The sequence below is a fragment of the Cinclus cinclus genome, chromosome 6, assembly GCF_963662255.1.
Source record: "Cinclus cinclus chromosome 6, bCinCin1.1, whole genome shotgun sequence".
NCBI lineage: Eukaryota > Metazoa > Chordata > Aves > Passeriformes > Cinclidae > Cinclus > Cinclus cinclus.
In genome coordinates this window covers 14224350-14242529 of record NC_085051.1, presented here as the reverse complement: position 1 = coordinate 14242529, position 18180 = coordinate 14224350, and positions in this window count along the sequence as shown.

Here is an 18180-nt window from a genome sequence, read left to right as displayed (position 1 = left end):
AGAAATCTGAGTGAGATTCAGCTTGAAACCCGGTTTCAGTTTTCATATTGAATTTAAACTGCTGTGTCTATTGTTTAAGCATAATTAATGAAAATTTGAGAAGCCTTTTAAAAGACAAAATTAAGGTGAAGTTATCCCATTACACCATATTACTACTATTAATTTTCAAAAGTGTACAATAATTTTTCCACTACTGAGATTTTAGGCCTGTTGCTCTCTGATTTCCTTAACAATGGAAAAGATTTATAAATAAATTGAAGATTATTTTTAACTCAAAGATTGCTTTAAATATCTAAAGGATCATGCAATAGTGTTTTGAAAAACAGAACGAGAAAATAAATGCGGTTTCTTTTGCCTACTACCAGAAAACACAGTCTGGAGTGCCTGTATGCCCACAGGATAAATTGAAAATAAATCCATTGGTTTCAGCCTACAGCCATACATCTTCTGCAGTTTAGAAGTGACTACCCTTAGTCAAGAGGCATTAAGCATTTGCAGGGGTGAGGGGGTGTCAGCTCAGCCCCATCCATCCAGCAAAGTGCAACATCAGTCCATGTCATCCTCTGGAAAAGTAACCAGATACCTTCACTAGGGCAAGGAGGGATTGTGTTTCATGGCCCATGGTTTGTGGAAGTGCTGGTCTTGCCTTACAGCTGAAGGAGGCTGGCCAATATTGCATGCCTTATTGAACGCAGATATCTTCTTCTCCCTGCCCCATGTGGGTGGACCTACAGCAAGAGCCCACCTCAATGTCTGCTCCAAGGCTGTAGCTCCCTCACAAGGCTGATGTCGAGGTGGGGGAAGGACCAAAGTTTTCCCTGCAACCTGTGCTGCCCTATGCACCTTCCCAGGAAAAGTAATTCAAGAACATTATTTCAGCTCCCCTTTTTCCCCCTCCAAATACACCTCCCTCACTACTTGTATGAGCTATGGCAGTACAGATTGCATTCAGAACCTCAGCACCTTCCATGGTTTGATTTCCCTGCAAGAAAACATACTCCTCTCCTGCTACAGGACCAGGGAGATTGAAGAGAACAGATAAGTAATAAAAGAATGAGTTCATGTGATGCTGCTGTTGATTTCCCCTGTATGCTGCCATCATTCTCTCTGGGCAAAGTCACTGCAGGAGCCACAGCCGCATTTACACAACCCCAAGGTACATCTCATGAAGGAGAGTGCTCAGAACCGGGAGCTCTCCAGCTTCTCACAAATCATTTCCACCCCTGAACTCTCCAGCCACTCACAAATCATTTCCACCCCTGAACTCTCCAGCCACTCACAAATCGTTCCACCCCTGAACTCTCTACTCACTCACAAATCATTTCCACTCCTCCATGCTACTGGTGAGCCCAGATGATGTGAGATGCTGCCACCCTGGAAGCAGTGTGGGTGTTAATTAGTTTTGGTGGCGCAGTCATTAATTAGTTCTCCCCATACCCAGGGAGCACCAACAGCTCAGTCTGGCCCCCCTGAACTGGGACCTCCAGCTGATTTTTATTCAATGCCCATCAGCACTGCCAACTAAGTAAAAGACTCATTCCACAGACTAGTTATTTTTTAAATTCTGTCATTTTCAAGTGAAAGTTCTTGTAAAACACTAAAGGAGTGAAACACTGAACACTTTTAATTTTATTACCGTCAAGCAGACCATGTACCATCACATAATCATGTTCTTTCTACATTCATGAGTTTGATGTTTCCACTGTACAATAAAGCTCTGGAATGCAGCTCTTGCATAGCTGAAGGAATATAAATAGGTGAACACAAAAAATTGTTTGAAGAGCTTAAATTTCAGCCCTGGGTAAAATAGGAGCCTGAGACATGCCCTTGTTAGATAGCATAAGTTTCTGTGCTTAACTTTTCACATCTTTTAATCACGCTGGAAGAAATTCTGACAGAGGCATATTCCAGGAGCTAAAGTTATACAGTGCCAATATTCCTCTGTGTGCTGTTTACTAAGTGAAGGGCACACTCATATTTCTACATAAATAGTCAAGAAAAGAAGGTACAAAGTTTTAAAATTAATAAACTGATTTGAACAGGTGGAAAATATTACCATTACATAATGACTTCTCTTGACAGGTTAACCTTGAGTCTCAAGAGACCTGAGAGTTCAACAACATCAGCTTTAATTCATGCACAAAGGTGTAAAAGGTTACTCTCAGCCTACCTGAACATTTCTATATAATTTTTGAGCTACTTTACATCCCATTTGGGTATAGGAATAACAATAATAATAATAATAATAATAATAACAACAACAATAATAATAATAACAACAACAACAACAACCTGGACTAGGATAGAAGCAAGAAAGGAAATGGATGTGCAGGCCTAGGAACCTATTACATCCTATCCTTCAGTTTAAAATATTGCAGGGGGGTAAGTCTGAATATGTGCTAATACTCAATATTGCAATATTGATCTATCATTACTTAAATACAGAACAAGAAGGTAGTTACATGTTAAATTATTACTACTGACTTGCAGCACCAACTTAAATTTACTTCTCATGTACATCTGATTCTTAATACTAAGTGAAACTGTAGGCATTTACAGAGGAAAATAAATTCCACAACCAAAACTTACTCCCTCCTAACTTCAAATCTAGAGCACAGATCACTTTAAGCGCAATAGTGCTGCAACAGTCCCTGATCCAAAAAGCATCAACTGACCTGAAATAATGAAAAAGTCAAAAGGCATAGCAACGTGATTTACCCCATCCACCATTTGTTACTCAAGCTTATCAGGAATAGAATAAGGGAAAGAGTAGCTTTCCAAATTCAGGGCACCTCCAGTTATTTCTCTAACTTGTGTGCTACAAATAATTAGATTTGCTTCTCTATTGATGTTAATCCTTATAATATTGACTACCATGTATTAATTAAAAATTAAGAAAGCATATTAAATATTAGTTAAGTATTAATTTTCCAACATTAAATTCTGTATTACCCTTAATTTAATTTACCTAAAATAATAAATACCAGAGAGCCTTATTTTGGCAGTATATTATACTTTGAAATAATTTAATTAATCTGGTCTTAGTAAAATTTGGAATCAAAGTACAGCTGTTGAGCTGTAATGATTCCTGAATCCCTGGTATCACTTTGAAAATGTTTCCTTTCTCTCATTACTGCAGGATGGTCTAACATTTGGGAAGTTTAGAAAGATAGCTTGGCAGTCAATTAATGTTGGTCAAAAGTCCTATTTCTTCTAAAATTATTGATGATCAGGACTGAAATGTGCGGCCTTCCCCGGTCACAGCAATACTCCTGATTTCAGCGTGAGCCCAGAGGGTGATTTCTGCTGCAAAAAGTAAGCATCGAAGGGGTATTTTCACCAGCAGTCTGAGGTGGATTTTCCCCTCTCCCACTGAACATGCCTGGTATCCATGGGTTTATTGCTGTTTGCTCATGGCCGGGGGACTTTGACCACACCACTATCAAGGCACAGTGGAAGCTGAAGGCCACCCAAAACACACCCCACACCACTGCCCACCTTCACCTCACGCTCCAGCTCTCTCTGCACAACCCCTGCACTACCACTGCAGGCAGCAATGCATTTCCTTCCTCTGCAGCACCTTTGAAACTCCCTTCACAGTTTATCTTTCCGCTTAATTCTGCGCAGCTGTCGGGCCCAGCCGCACGCGGAGCCCTGGGCAGCGCCTCCGAGGCCTCCTGTCATCCCGGCCTTTCTGCCCTAATCCCAGCGCTGGCCGCGCTCCCACCAACGCCTCGTGAAAAAACAGATGGCAGTAACCGATCCGGCCTGTAATTGTGGCCAGTTAATAGCAGAGGATAAGAGTGAGATAAGGACCAAGGCTCGTGGCCAGCTGCTGCCGAGTTAACCCTTCCCGGCATCGCCTTGAGCTGCCTGCATAAACTCAGGGTTAAATTATGGCTCTTTCCAGTTCCCCATCTCTGATTTTCTTGCCGTTTCATTCATTTCAGGGCTTTTGTGCCTATCAGAATAATTATTTTGAAGTCTTATTCTTCCTTTCCAACTTCTAGTCAAGTATCTCAATAGCCACTGTCGTGATGAAATTCAGTGGAGCAGGTACCCTGCTCTGTTGGAATCCTGAAGCCTGAGAGTTTTGAACTTTCTGTGCTTTCTGACACTGACCCACAAAAGAACACTGCTTTTGACTTGAGGCCTTGGAGAAGGCTTCCAAATTTGAGTGATAGAGTTAGAATCACTGGTATGTAGTTAGAATAGAAGTGTGTAATTCCATATGGTGAAGGGTTTGGAATTTGGGGTTTTAGAACACAGTAGTAGGTAATGGGATAAGATGGAGGTTGCTAGGAGTTGTCTCTTCCTTCTTGTTCCTTCTCCTTCATGATTTCAGGCAGTAATTTTTGGTTGGATAGAAAGTATTGCAGTGTGGGTCACAAGTGTTTGGTTATTGGGTCAAAAGTATAAATAATATAGATGCTAGCTTTTAATTGAATAGTTAGCCTTTAAAAGACCTTGTAAACAGCTAGACACACCTCAGTTTTATCTTGTTGGCTAGAAGTGCTGCAGAGCTCTCTGTACTATAGATAAGATTTAATAAACAACCAAGTCCGAACAAGAAAATCAGTCTCTTGCACATTCAATCCTGAATGAGTGAAAGCAGAGGAAAAAAGAAGATAGCCACTAATATGTGGTACCACTAATAAGGTGGTGCTGCTATCACTGTTCCGTTTTAATGAGAGGTCAAAGAAGAGAAGAGAACACAAGTGACTTCTTCAAAAGCTCAGGTCCAGATCTATGCTGGTATTCACCCAGCACTACCCAGTTTAAACAGAAGAGTTGCTATGTGTTTCAATGAAATTCAGCCTTCAAAGCAAATATTAAGAGAAGTTCTTTATTTCAAGCTACCAGTGCCAAATTGGAAAACAAATCCAGAAAAATAAACTTCAGAAGTAAGATACATGAAGCACAACCAATTAATGCAAAAGCAAGCTCTATCCCAAATCAAATGACTAAGATATTACAGCTTTATCTTCAGTACTTGTATTCCCACACCATAAAACCCAAAACAATACATACATCACTCCATGAAGTACTTGTCACTGCTCATGTTGTCAGCTTCTCACTTCAGGAAAAAAATCAAATGTTGATAAAATTTATTCAAAATAAGTTCACCTTGTCTATCTCCCATTTGAACTCAGGGATATTTTAAAGTCAAAGCTATTGGGAGAAAAGCTAAGTCTGACACCACAGATTTGGGTTACAATGCTGAAACTTAATTCACATCAAAATATCTTGTTTTAACTTCCTAAGAAGGAGGAATACCTAATTTTACTTTTACTTTATATTGGAACTTTCAATGTTGCTGGTCCAGACAGTATGGATAGAAAAAGGGAGACCTCAAGGACAAACATTTTGAGGGGTTTTTTTTAAGAACAAAATGGTTTAATAACTTACTCAAAGTTTTCCTCAACAGAAAGCTTAATTAATTATTTCCACTCTAAACTGAAAGAGCAATTGTCCAATTCTTAAAATCCTATGCAAAACCCCAGTATTTTCACTCCTTACAAGATCTGTCACAGCCCTAGCTTGCTTATGTGAAAAGCAAGTACTGACCACATTTAATAAAACTGCCTCCTATGTACAGCTCAGGATAGCCACAAACACACACCAGCCTTATGGATTTGGTAGTCTAGTTAAAAATAATCCTGTTTTATAAAAAAGGAAGAAGTAGGTATGAAGTGATTTCATTGTATATAAAATATGCCATTATTTTAGCCTAAAGCCTGTGGTTTATCAAACTCCTCTACCTTTTTTAGCATAAAAAAACCAAACCTGAATCACCATTGTCAGACATTCTCTGAGCAGCTGCAGGCTGCATTCCAGTAGCACATTCCCAATCCCACATCAAGTAGTGCTCCAGTGTAGGTGCAATCCTTAGATAGCAAATGCCCTTTCCACAGGTATATCAGCTCTGAGTAAGGTGTAAAACAGAAAGGAATTAGAAATTTCCTTTCCCCTCTATTATGGACACTAGTGGAAGAACCACTTCCACTTCACATCCTCTCATGCAGGATGAGAGGATGTATCTCCCTACAAGCAACACTTGATGTGCTTGAGCATCAAGAGTAAGAGAAACCCAGACATCAACCAGTTTGGTTTCCATTGCTGTTCTCTGGCAGGTATAAGGTAGAACTTCTCCCATCCCAGCAGCAGTTCTATCCTCTTAATATCACCAACATTCAGAAAGAAAACTGGCCACAGTTCAATTACAAGGGATACTGCGTTACAATAAAAAGACATAATCAAAACAACATCAGTAAATGCAGCAGCAAGAAGTCATCATCAGGTCAACCCCTGTATGACAAGACAGTGCACACTACTGTGAGAAGCATCAACTTCTGTTATAGCCATCATGTATCCACTCCAATATTTCACCAAACATTTTCATTCATCTCATAAAATAAACCTCTGAACCTATCTTAGAGATTCTGTAGGAAATTCTCTGAGGGTTTCTCTCATTGTGTCTGCTTGGGAGGAAGAAATGTGATTTGTGCTGATGCAGAGCTCTGTATCCTGTGCACATCCTGTGCAAAAAAAAAGAGAGTCAAACAAACTCGCAGCTCAACCAGCAAGGCAAGTGAAAAGGCAGCAATCGAAACCCTTATATTTAGGGCAACATATATCCGAATACAGAAGTTTTTCATCTCTTAAGAGGCGTCAGAAAAGTGCTGCAGATCTGGGTATCTGCATTGTTTTGTCTGTCAATTAGCAAGGAATTGAAGGTATGGCTGCATATACTGTTTACTCCTCAACCTTCTTCAGGCCACTCGAGCTTCTGAAAAATGCAACTTCTTCCTTCCGCTCAGTTTGATCAGGAGCAAGTTTGGCCTCTAGCGATTAATGACATTCTTATCTGTTTTTACTTTCACTTTTTGTAGATAAAAGATAAGTGTTCCAGAGAACTGGATTCTTCTTCTCTTGATTAGCTAGATTTTTGTTAACAGTTCTATTGGGAATGAGTTCCTAGATCATAATTTTTGAACTTGTCACTTGCAGTGTGGGTGCAGCAACACAACAGAGAAAGTATCTCTTTGGAAATACAGAGCTAAATTCTGCAGTGCCATAGAGGCAATTCTTGGCTAAAACCCAGGAATGGCTATGGCTTGAACCACATGGAACATAAGAAGATTTTGCCCAAGTACAGACTTCATTGGGATTAAGCCAAGTATGAGCCACACCAGCAATGGGAGAGCAACCGTCACTTGATGCTGTATAGTGCAGGGATTATAATGATTATACATTTTCTAATCCTGCTTCCTTCTGGCAAAACAATAGATTTACTATGACTTTATGGCCACTGTATGTCAATCAGTTGGGTTTCCATCACCAGCATTCCTCCCTCACCACTGACACGCTGCTCCCACTTGGCCATAAGCCGCACGCTAAACCCTTTCATGCTGTGGAGTTTGATTCCGGCAGGAGGAACAGTCCAGCTCACGTGCCCCTCTTGGAAGTGCAGAAGGCTGCGGTTGAACATCTTGTTTTTTCATTTGCTATAGACATTTGTTCTTGCAGCTGACCATGTGCAGGAGAATTAGCTCATGTTCCAGGAAAGGACAGCTGCACCACAAATTACCTTAAACCTCCTTGCTCCAGGGATTATCTGGGTACAGTGAAGTGTGTGTATCCTAGGGCAGGGGTCTTTTCTTACTATAAACAGAGTTATTAACCTCTTATTTACCAAAAGTGTTTATAATCTCAGTAATGGAGACAGTTTGGCTATCAGTAGTGACTTCCTCCTGGTAATTTCTTGGAAGGTCCATCCTTTTGCACTCACAGGCTGGTTTTCTTGACTACTTCTTTTTTACATGAATTACCTGTGCCTCTAGCTGCCTATACTTAGGATGGGGATTAATGCACACAGGACTAGTGGCTCCAGCCCCTCTTTGCCATGTTCCGTTCTTGGATCCTGCTGCAGTAAACTCCCAGAAATCTTCCAGCACCCTTACTGAGCCAACTCTACAGTAATTATGCCAAGCATGTCTTGGCTGTCAGAATACTTATCTTGGCATTTACAGGACATGAAGGAGCATCATTAAAGCCAAAGACAATCCAAAGAAACATTTCCACCTCTACATTTGTAAACATCACTCCAGCAACACTGCAGCTACAGAAATAAATCTTAAGTGCAGTCAGCTGACTGCTGACTGTTCAGCACCAGGTGAGGAACCAGCCAAGGGAAAGGCAAAGACAAAGCTGGGGATACAGGTCCAGTGAGATTACCAGCTTTTCACAGATCTAAGTTATAACGAAGACATAGGTCTGTGGACCTTCCATTCCAGCTATTTGAAATCAATTCCTGTAGCCTTCTGTCTTTCTCCTGTTTTTCTTTAATGCAGACATTTCCAATGTAAAGGGGCTTTATACATATATCTCATGTAAAAGTGTTTTGCCTGCCTCAGACTGAGATCCATGTACTACCTTTGCACTCCTGCTCTAAACCCAGTTCCTGCACTTTGATACTGCAGTAAATCCTCTGCTACTACAACCAGCCCTATCCATTTTCAAGAGCAGAAGTCCTGGCTCACTGCCCTCTAAGTTCTTCTCCTCTATTTAAAGCATCACAATAAATGAGAAGTTGACATATCTAACTCATGCACAAACATGATTATACAAAACATGAATCTACAAGTAATAAAGCTGTACATAAATTAATAGAAAGGGACCTTAATGGGACCCCTCCACAGAGAGTTCCCTGTTTTAACATCAACAGTGCATTTGTGCAACCAAAATATGTATCTTCAGTCTAACTTCAAATAGGACTTGAGGGTAAATTTCATGCATTCTCCAGCTCTTCATTTGTAACCGGATGCCAATAACAAGATCTGGAAACACATGTCAGTTGAAAACCTGAACCCAAGAGATACTGTGCAAAAAAAAAAAAAAAAAAAAAACTACATTGAATATACATTCATATATCTTCAGAGGTATTCTATTCCTCTTAGTGTGCTTATTAATCAGTATCATGATGTTTTTAAAGACAGCTAAAATCACATCTGTAAATACAAACCAACAACCAAATACAAGATGGATTTAGGAAGACTTTTTTAAATGCAGAAAGCACACTAGCAATACCCTCCTCAAAGTTAGAAATGAGATTCCAGATGTCAAGACAAAAATTAATGACAGATTCTTTTTTTTTCAAAAAAAAAGCAAGCAGACAAAGAAACAAACTATAAAACAAACCCCAAAATATTCTTACTCAGCTTCTTTCCAACAGAAAAAGCTATCTAAAGTGGTTTTCAACATTTTTAATCATAAGCTCCCTTGACAAAAGTACTTGTGACCCTCCATGCTCAGTGCCACAACATGATTTAGCAACATGCTGACTGTCCTGTGTGGAGCCAAACACTTCCTACACACAGATAATCCTGTATTTAATTTTTAGGCCACTCTTCCATTCATAATACTCATTAGCCATAACTTTGAGCTATTTGCATACATCTCATAGCATCGAGATCTTACCTAATAAGAGTAAGGTTATCACTACACAATAATTCATCAAAGCTTTTGCAAGTACAAGCTGTAGCATCTTTCTAGGAAGTGTTTCCATTTGTTCCATAACTTTCACTCTGATTCCAAGTTGCATTATCACTGTGATGTTTTTATCTAGGATGTATATTGTATTACACTCCTAGGAGTCAAGGGTCAGATATTGCTGGGAAAACTATGCAACACAAATTCCTGAAGTGTACTGGCAGCCCACAGCCACATCAAAACCAGTCTAAAAATAAGTCAATTTGCTTTGGTCTAGAAAGCAAAGTACCAACACCAGTGATGCCTTGTCAAGCATCTAAAGGGGGGAAATTATACTTAAGTTTTAGCTTTCATATTTTCCAGATTCTGTACTGCATTCGTATATAATTCTGAACTTCATATAAAGTGTTAGCAAATTCTCTTCACAGTTCAGTCAGACAAAACAATCCTTTTCCAGTCTGAGAATGAAGGACACCATTGCAGCTTCAGGCCCAAAGAATATAAACACCAGAGAACTGAGAAGAGCAATCTGGGAGGATGGGACTTCATAACCTGGAGCTGTAATTGGACAATTAACCCCAATATGTAAATGGACCAAAACTTATAAAAGTGTGAAAACTCGTGACTTGGAGTCCATCTTGGGTGGAGCCATGGCCGGGCTCTTGTACTGCCCAAGGTGTATCTTTTAAAGGCCTTTCAATAAATACCTACTTTATTCCTTTAATATCGTTTAACCTCTGTTCTAGGTAGCCTCTCAAGGCATCGCCAGGTCCTTGAAACAATCTTCCTTCCATATTATCAAACAAGCCAGAATCACAATCTGCCAAAGAAGCAAGCACAAATCCTTGCTTTCTGGTATAGTAGTCATGAACTTGAAAGCTTATTTGAAAATAAAATATCAGTTGTGCCTCTGACATTAAGAGTTTCAGTCTGTTTTTATGGCATCACAGAGTCCTGCCTTTCAGTGTCTGAGGCTGTGTGTAGTGTCTGTAGACTACATACAAATTTCTCTCTTAAGAGATCACCCAATCTGGAAACCAGTAGACCGGGCCATTTCTTGGTCTCTTTAAAAAATCCCAATCAAAAGCAAATAAAAAACAGACCTCAAAAAAAAAAAAAAAAAAAACCACCAAAACCAACCAACACCAAAACAAACCACATTTGTACTAGTATTCTTTTGTACCATATGAGCCAGAGAAAATTCTTCAATTTTTCTCATCACTGCCTTCCACTACAGCATTTAGAGAAGTCCAAGACAGTGGGAGACACCAGCCCTGTTAGCACTGCTTTGGAACAATTTCCTTTTCACTGGGAAGTATGGAACAGGGAAGGTGCATCTCACTGGACCAGATGTACTGACCACCCTTGCCAAAACTGCCAACTCCATTCTTCTACCACCAGAGCAGAACATCTGGAAGGAGTCCAAGATATATCTCTTATGCCTTTTACCTTTTAAAGCCTTTTTCTCCACAGTTAAGTTGCATTGGTCTAACAGTGATCAGTCAGTGGTTTGGTTTTTTTTGTTTATAAATTATCCTTACTGATTCAATACACACCATCATCTGGGGACAGGGAGGAACAATCTGCAATCTGGCAGTCCTTTTGTGATGGATCAGATGATTCAGAAAAGAAGTAGCACCTTATACCACAATGGATACATTTGAATTGGAATCTGTCCTTGTACAATCTTCATGTACTTTAACCATATATTCTCAGACTAAGTTTTTCTGGATACTGCACTTGTGAAAACACATATTTCCACTTATGCTGGAAATATTCATTGATCACTCCACAGTTTCTCACAAGTCTCCATGCTATAAAAAGCCTATACCTCTCGTTCTGTCAGTCTCAATTTCCCTTTCCCTCTGTACAAGAAAGGGCCCCCCAAACACCTGGCACAGACTCCCATTTCCAGATACTACATTTCCATTCAAGGTCCCAAAAGCAGGGAGAGGGACAGAATGTCCTCAAGCTCCTGCAGGAAGGGGAAAGGCTGCATTTCACCAAGGAATATATGTCCTCCACCCAAGGCAGAAACAGAGACTTCAGCAGCTGGGGGGAAATCACTGTGCCTGAATGAGACTGGAAACCTAATGGAAAGGGTTTCAGTTCCTAAGAAAGTCTTCTGGGGTGAGGAAGAGAGAAGAGATGGAGATTATTTTTTTTTCCTCTCCTAGAGACTTTGGAGTTAAGAAGAAAACATTTGTTCAAAGAGCCTGAAGTTCATGCTTTAGCTGCCTTTGTTCCATTAAGAGGCAGCTTCATATTTAAGAAGCAGAAGCTATGGAATGTATAATGACTTTTATTCCCAGGAAGGAGCATCAGGATGTTAACGACCTTCACAGACAGCTCTGGTGGAAAGCAGTGGGAGAGGCTCCTCACATGCACATCCACAGGGAGCAGGGCCCCCACGCTCCAGGACAAGAATTCACGTTTCTGATATCCCTGCAGTTTTCTCATGCACGTGATGCAGCAAAGCAGAAAAGGTGCCACTTACAACTTCCAGAAGAACCATTTGAGAGCAGCCTAAAGCACATCCCAGAGTCCATTTTGAAATATTCACTTTTGGATTCACCAGCATCTGACAGGACCCTCTTAACCAGGGGAGCTCTGTGCAGACCATACGAGATTCCAGCAGGCTGTTCAATGACAGCAGGGCAGCCAAACCTTCACAGCACATCCGGTACATTTCAGCAAGACAGATTGACTGGGGCTGCTTCTCCATGTCTCTCAAAGAGTTAAACATATCAAACCTCAACAATTCCATAGTGTTAATTATATTGTTTTCTATTAAAACAGTAAAATGTGCTCCACTTGGTTTTTATTTCCCTTTAGTCTTGCATTAGTTAAGGAAAGAAGGGACTGTCCTACTACAAAGCGTCTGAAACCACAAAAAAATTCTTATCAAAATGGATCTCTGAGCTTTTATCTCCTTTCCATCACTAGGTCTAAATCAAAGATCCATTTTCAAGTGTTTAGACTGTCTGAAAAGAAAAAAAATAGGGCTGAAAGAGTTAAAGTGTTTATTGTGCTTTTACACATTTTAAGATATCATCTTTCTACAATGGCAGTAAAATCAGCATGTAGCCTTAATTTTCTATGGTTGAACCTTGAACGTGAATCATTATATTACAATGTACTTATTGATTTCAACAGGAAGAGGATTAAGCCCAGAAAATCAGGTTAGGAACCTGAAACTGGACTGAGGAAAATGGAATTTTTCTGGTACTAAAATCTTCTTATGTTATGTAAAATACATTAGAATTTTAAACATGAGATTTGGCCATTTGGAAAATATTCTTAACATCTTGAACTCAGCAGAGATGTGACAAGGTCAGTGAACTGAAAATCCAATTAGTAACCAGTGCTTTGAATAAATAACCTATTATTACACATATTAAATGTCAATATCTGATTTTATCTACTTGCACAAACATAAAATGAATGGTGCTTAAATGGAATATTGAACAGGTATAAAGAGAAAATATTTTTGAACGCTGACTGCTGTTTATTGACCACCTCTATCACATATACCATTGGTTGCATGCATATAATACATATGTACACAGAATAAATACAGTGTAAGTACACTTCAAGTACAACCAGGACATCAAATTGGAATATATTGTTCAGTTTCCCTGTTTTCAGGAGTCTTTTCAGTTACCTGTTAATTTGAAGTACCAGGCTAACTTAGGTGCTTAATTTACAGGAGAGCAAGTAACACAAATTTGAGCTGCACATCCATTAACCTTCCATGCATTACTACTTGCTAGAGCTGGTGGCAGCAGCCCACCCCCCACATAATTCACCCAGAAGCCCTCCTTGTAAAAATCCTTAATTTGAAAGTTTAACATTTAGACAAGGAAATAATTTGGACAGAAATTTTCTGAAATGGACATTGTCCTCCCTAAGTTTGCAGTCTGTACTACCTAAGATTCCACATTCAAAAAACATTTCTCAATTGCTCTGGCTAAGGCCTTTCTTGCACAGAGACCAGCAGTATCTCAAATACTGCTGCAAACATCTTCAACTGCTTTGAACTTCAAATGACCTGGTAACAGAAACAAGCTCTGTAAGCACTGAGCAAGTCACATACTTCAGTGAGTAAGCACACAACTCACTGGAATTTCCAGCTTATTGCAAATACTTGAATCAGAAAAAGCTGTGCCAGAGAAGAGGAAAAATAATTTGTTAAACTTTGGCAAGAATACAGGGATGCTGGTGGCACATTTATACAAATCATTCCTGTGGTAATTTCTCATTCTTATTTGAAGCAGTTTTGGGGCAAATATAAAAGGCTGATAAAATATTTTGAGCTATATATACAAGGAGACTTGAAATAGAATATGAAAGTACTGGAAGTGGTAAACCTTTAATTAGGCAAGAGAAAAAAAATGCAGCAAGGATAAGAAATCAATTAATCTAAATTCACAGCCACAAGGCATCTCTCCCTATGCTCCCCTTCCCAGACAGTCCCCAGCTACCTGAACACTGGTGCAGTTTGCTACTATCAGTGAATCACAGAGTTACAGAATGGTTTGGGTTGGAAGGGATCATCTCATTCCAACCTCCCTGCCATGGGACACCTTTCACTAGCCCAGGCTGCTCAGAGGCCCATCCCACCTGGCCTTGAACACTTCCAGGGTTGGGGCATCCACCTCTCTGTGCAACCTCTGCCTACCTTAACAGTAAGGAATTTCTTTCTAATATCTGATCTAAACTTATTCTCTTTCAGTTTGAAGCCATTGCCCCTTGTTTTGTCACTACATTCTCTCGTCCCTCTCCATCAGTTTTGTTGGCTCCCTTCACATACTGAAAGATCACAATTAGGTCACTTCAGATCTGTCTCTTTTCCAGGCTGAACAAACACAGATTTCTCAGCCTTTCCCTGTAGGTGCTCCATCCCTCTGGTCATCTTGGTGGCCTCCTCAGGACTCACCCCAGCAGGTCCCTGTCCTTCCTGTGCTGGATCCCAGCTCTGGATGCAGCACTGCAGGTGGATCTCAGCAGAACAGAGGGGCAGAACCCCCTCCCTCCCCTGAGCTCCCACGGGGCTCTGGATTCAGCCCAGGACACGTTTGGTTCTCTGGGCTGTGGGTGCCATGGCTGGCTCTTGTCCAGCCTCTCCCCCACAGTACCCCCAAGTCCTTCTGGGCAGGGCTGCTCTCCATCCCTCCCTCCCCAGCCTGTGCTGATACTGGGGGCTGTCCTGACCCAGGGGCAGCCCCAGCACCTGGTCTTGTTAAACCTCATGAGGTTCCCATGGATCAACTTTTGGAGCTTGTCCAGGTCCCTCTGGATGGTTTCCTGTCCTTCACATGTGTCAACCACACCACTCAGTTTGATGTCATCTGCAAACTTGCTGAGGGTGCTTTGATCTATCTTCAGTGGGTCACAGGCTCTTTGTCACCCCCATGACTTGTGTCCAGGCAGCTGGCTCTCTACTAGCCCTCGCACAGAGGTAAAAACAATTCTCTTTATTTTCAGCCCAGCAACGCTTTGAGAGATCAAGGGACATAGAGCTATGGGATTCATACTGCTTTAAAAAATACACAATGAGAGGTGGTGCAAGCCCGGGGAAAGTGATACTACCAGAGTACTCCAAGTCACAAGACAGAAGGGAGATTTCTTGTTGAGCTGCAAAATTTGTCTTGTAAAAGAGCAGATGGCACTAAGTTGGCACAGATGGCATGAAATCGTTTAGGGTAAATTGCAGTCTAAGGTAAATCTGCACAAATACTTTAATTCTGTTTCTAGTAATTCCACTATTAATGGAGTTAATCATATGGTCACTTGGAAATAAGCCATTCACACTGTATTCAGGAGTTTAAAATTGCCATATGGAAGTAAGCAAACACTTCCACTACCCACTTTCACCAAGTAATTTTCAAGTCTTTCCAAAGTTAAATTAACAATGCAACCAACAATCCCACAATTTTCTTTAAGTTTTGGCTCTCCAAGCCTAATGTGACATTTCCAAAGCTCTAAGGCACTACATTTCACTTGGGAGCAGGCACAGCATAGTGCTGAGGGAACATCAGAGAAGGCAAGAGCCATGAGCATCCCAGCACCTCTGTGCTATCTCCAACATAGCCAGAAAAGGGCAGGGTGTGGATCAGGAGCATTGATACCAAACATGGGGCACCTATTATCAAAATGAAGCTTGATGCAGAGAGCAGAATATCCAAACTCCACAAAGGTGACACGCAGGGCATCTCATCTTTGGGCACAACCACCAAGCTCTGCCCACCAGAAGCAAGGCTTCCACTCAAGGTAAAAGGCAGCAATAACAGAGTTTGCCACCCATTACTCAGTCATGCATGAAGTGGAGCATCTGAAAAATGTTGCTGCATTCTGGAAACACACTGCTCTTATTTGATATTGCTGTATAAGCATCAAACTATTTTGTTTTAAAAGCCATGGTAAATTTATGAATGAAACTGTGCAAGAGGGATTTAATGAGAGATCCATAGCAAGTGTTCAGTGGTCTGGATGTTGCCTGCCACCATGGTAGCATGAAATCATTTGATAATTAGACCATGGCCATGCAGGATTAGCATACCTTAAAAATATAGGGCTGCATTATTTTTTATTTATATAACAGATGGATATTTTAAAAATGTCGTGCATTTTTTAATGAATGCAACATCACGCCAGTGTTGACAGAAGATTTGGAAGTGCTACAATATGGCCAAGTCTAAAGCCTAGAAATGATATCTTCCCTTCCCCCTGTGTTCCAGTCTTGGAGCCAACAAAAAAATGTGCAAATGCTGTAAATTTTCTTCCAGAGAACAGCTTAAATGCAGTCTTTATAGGGCACTAGGTTATGTTTTCTTTCATTTGATGTCAATTATAGGTCTTGCAATACAAGAGTCTCATTATTAGAGCTACCTGAAGGCCCCACACTCCCCCTTTAGCTTCATGGCACATGAAGAAGATAGGAGAGAAATTTCTGTTACCTGCAGTAATCCTACAAAAAGGCTGCACTCGAGTCCATTGTCATCAGTAAGCACAGAACATGTCAGTTTTCCTTCATTATCAAGGGAGGGACTTTTGTCCCACCTCTAATACTGAAAATCCTGAGAGGCTCCCTTAGGTACTGACTCCTACTTTCCCTAGTGTAACAACTTCATGATAATTGGGCTTGCCAGTCCAATCTGAAGAGAAAAACTTCTAAATGTTTTTGTTTAAAACATGATCCCTCATCTCCTTTCTATTCCTCTTCCAGAGCAGAAATGAAAAGGATGAGAGTCATGATCTAAGATATTGGTATTTCAACCAAATATTTGAAAATAAGGAAGTAGCAAGAAAACAATTTTTAAAATTTTAGGGATTTTAACCGAACATGAGTTTTGATTTAGTTTTTTTCTCCATTCAGTGTTGTCCCAAGTAGCTACAATAATCATTTATTTCTATTTACTAGAGGGGGGTTACTATTTTCTGAAGAATCACATTACCTTAAATAACTTGGAAGCCAAAAGCTCAGAAAGCAAGATCACAAATCACCTGTAGATCTCAAGCCAACATCTACACAATGAAAGGTCTATAAACCAGAAATATGTTAAAATTCACTCACCTTATAGATATTTTCCAGCTAATAGAAGACACTGTCATGGAAATAAACACATGACATCTTTGCAAATTCAGCTGTGCTTTTCCATCTTGAAGGTTTGGCTGATGATGGTATCTGTCTTCAGCTCTAGAAATACAGGGATAATTTTATAGCTGTTATACAAAATAAGTGTACTTGGAAATATACAGGAAACACCAAACAAGACAAATGACACTCAACTTCATATAAATCAAATATTAGCATTAATCACCTCATATGCGGTGATCAGATAAGATATGCCATAATCATTACCAGCATAGCTGATTTCTGAGCCTGCTGAGTCATCTTTAACCATTAAAAGTGAATTTAATCAGAACTAATTTCAGTAGTCCAAAAACTAATTACCTAACCATATTTTAATATCTAGGCTCTCTCCACAGTGAAAAGGAAGGATGCCACATCTGGAGGATAAATCTCCATATCAATCTTAAACACTTATTTCAGGATGGGTTGTGTCACTCTCTGGATGCAGCTCTCTTTGGTGAAGGATGAAGCCTGGACACCAGAGTTAATTCAGATATCTATCTTAGGAACAGTTGATGTGAAATGATATGATCAAAGCCTTGGTCAGAAATCCATGCAGAAAGCAGATCTGAGGGGACAGCAGTCTGTCAGGTACTATTTCTAAAGAGGTTAGATGTCTTCATCAAACTAAGAGGGGATTTTTCCAAAAAATCACCATCAGCATAGCAGCTGTTACTTCATTTTAATTATTCAGAGCCAGCCATTTGTGTGGGGGAGAGAGATGGTGGTGTGGGCAGAGATAAGAGTGAGGGCAAAATTTTTTGAATGATTTTGTTCTGACTTCATGGGCTGCATACTTGGGAGTTGTCTGAGGGGGTGTAACTTGTGACTAATAGTTCACTTAAACTGCAGCCCAGCAGATGCCAATATCTCAGATTAATTTACCAAACCACCAGGCAGCCCTATCACTAATTGGAGGAAGCATTACTCAAGAGGCCATTATCCTGAGTCCAGATCATGTACTAACAACCCCAGAGAGTGAGCATTTAGAAAACACAATTGATACCATTATATTTCTTCTTAAAGGCCTTTCTCAAGGGCCAATATCTATA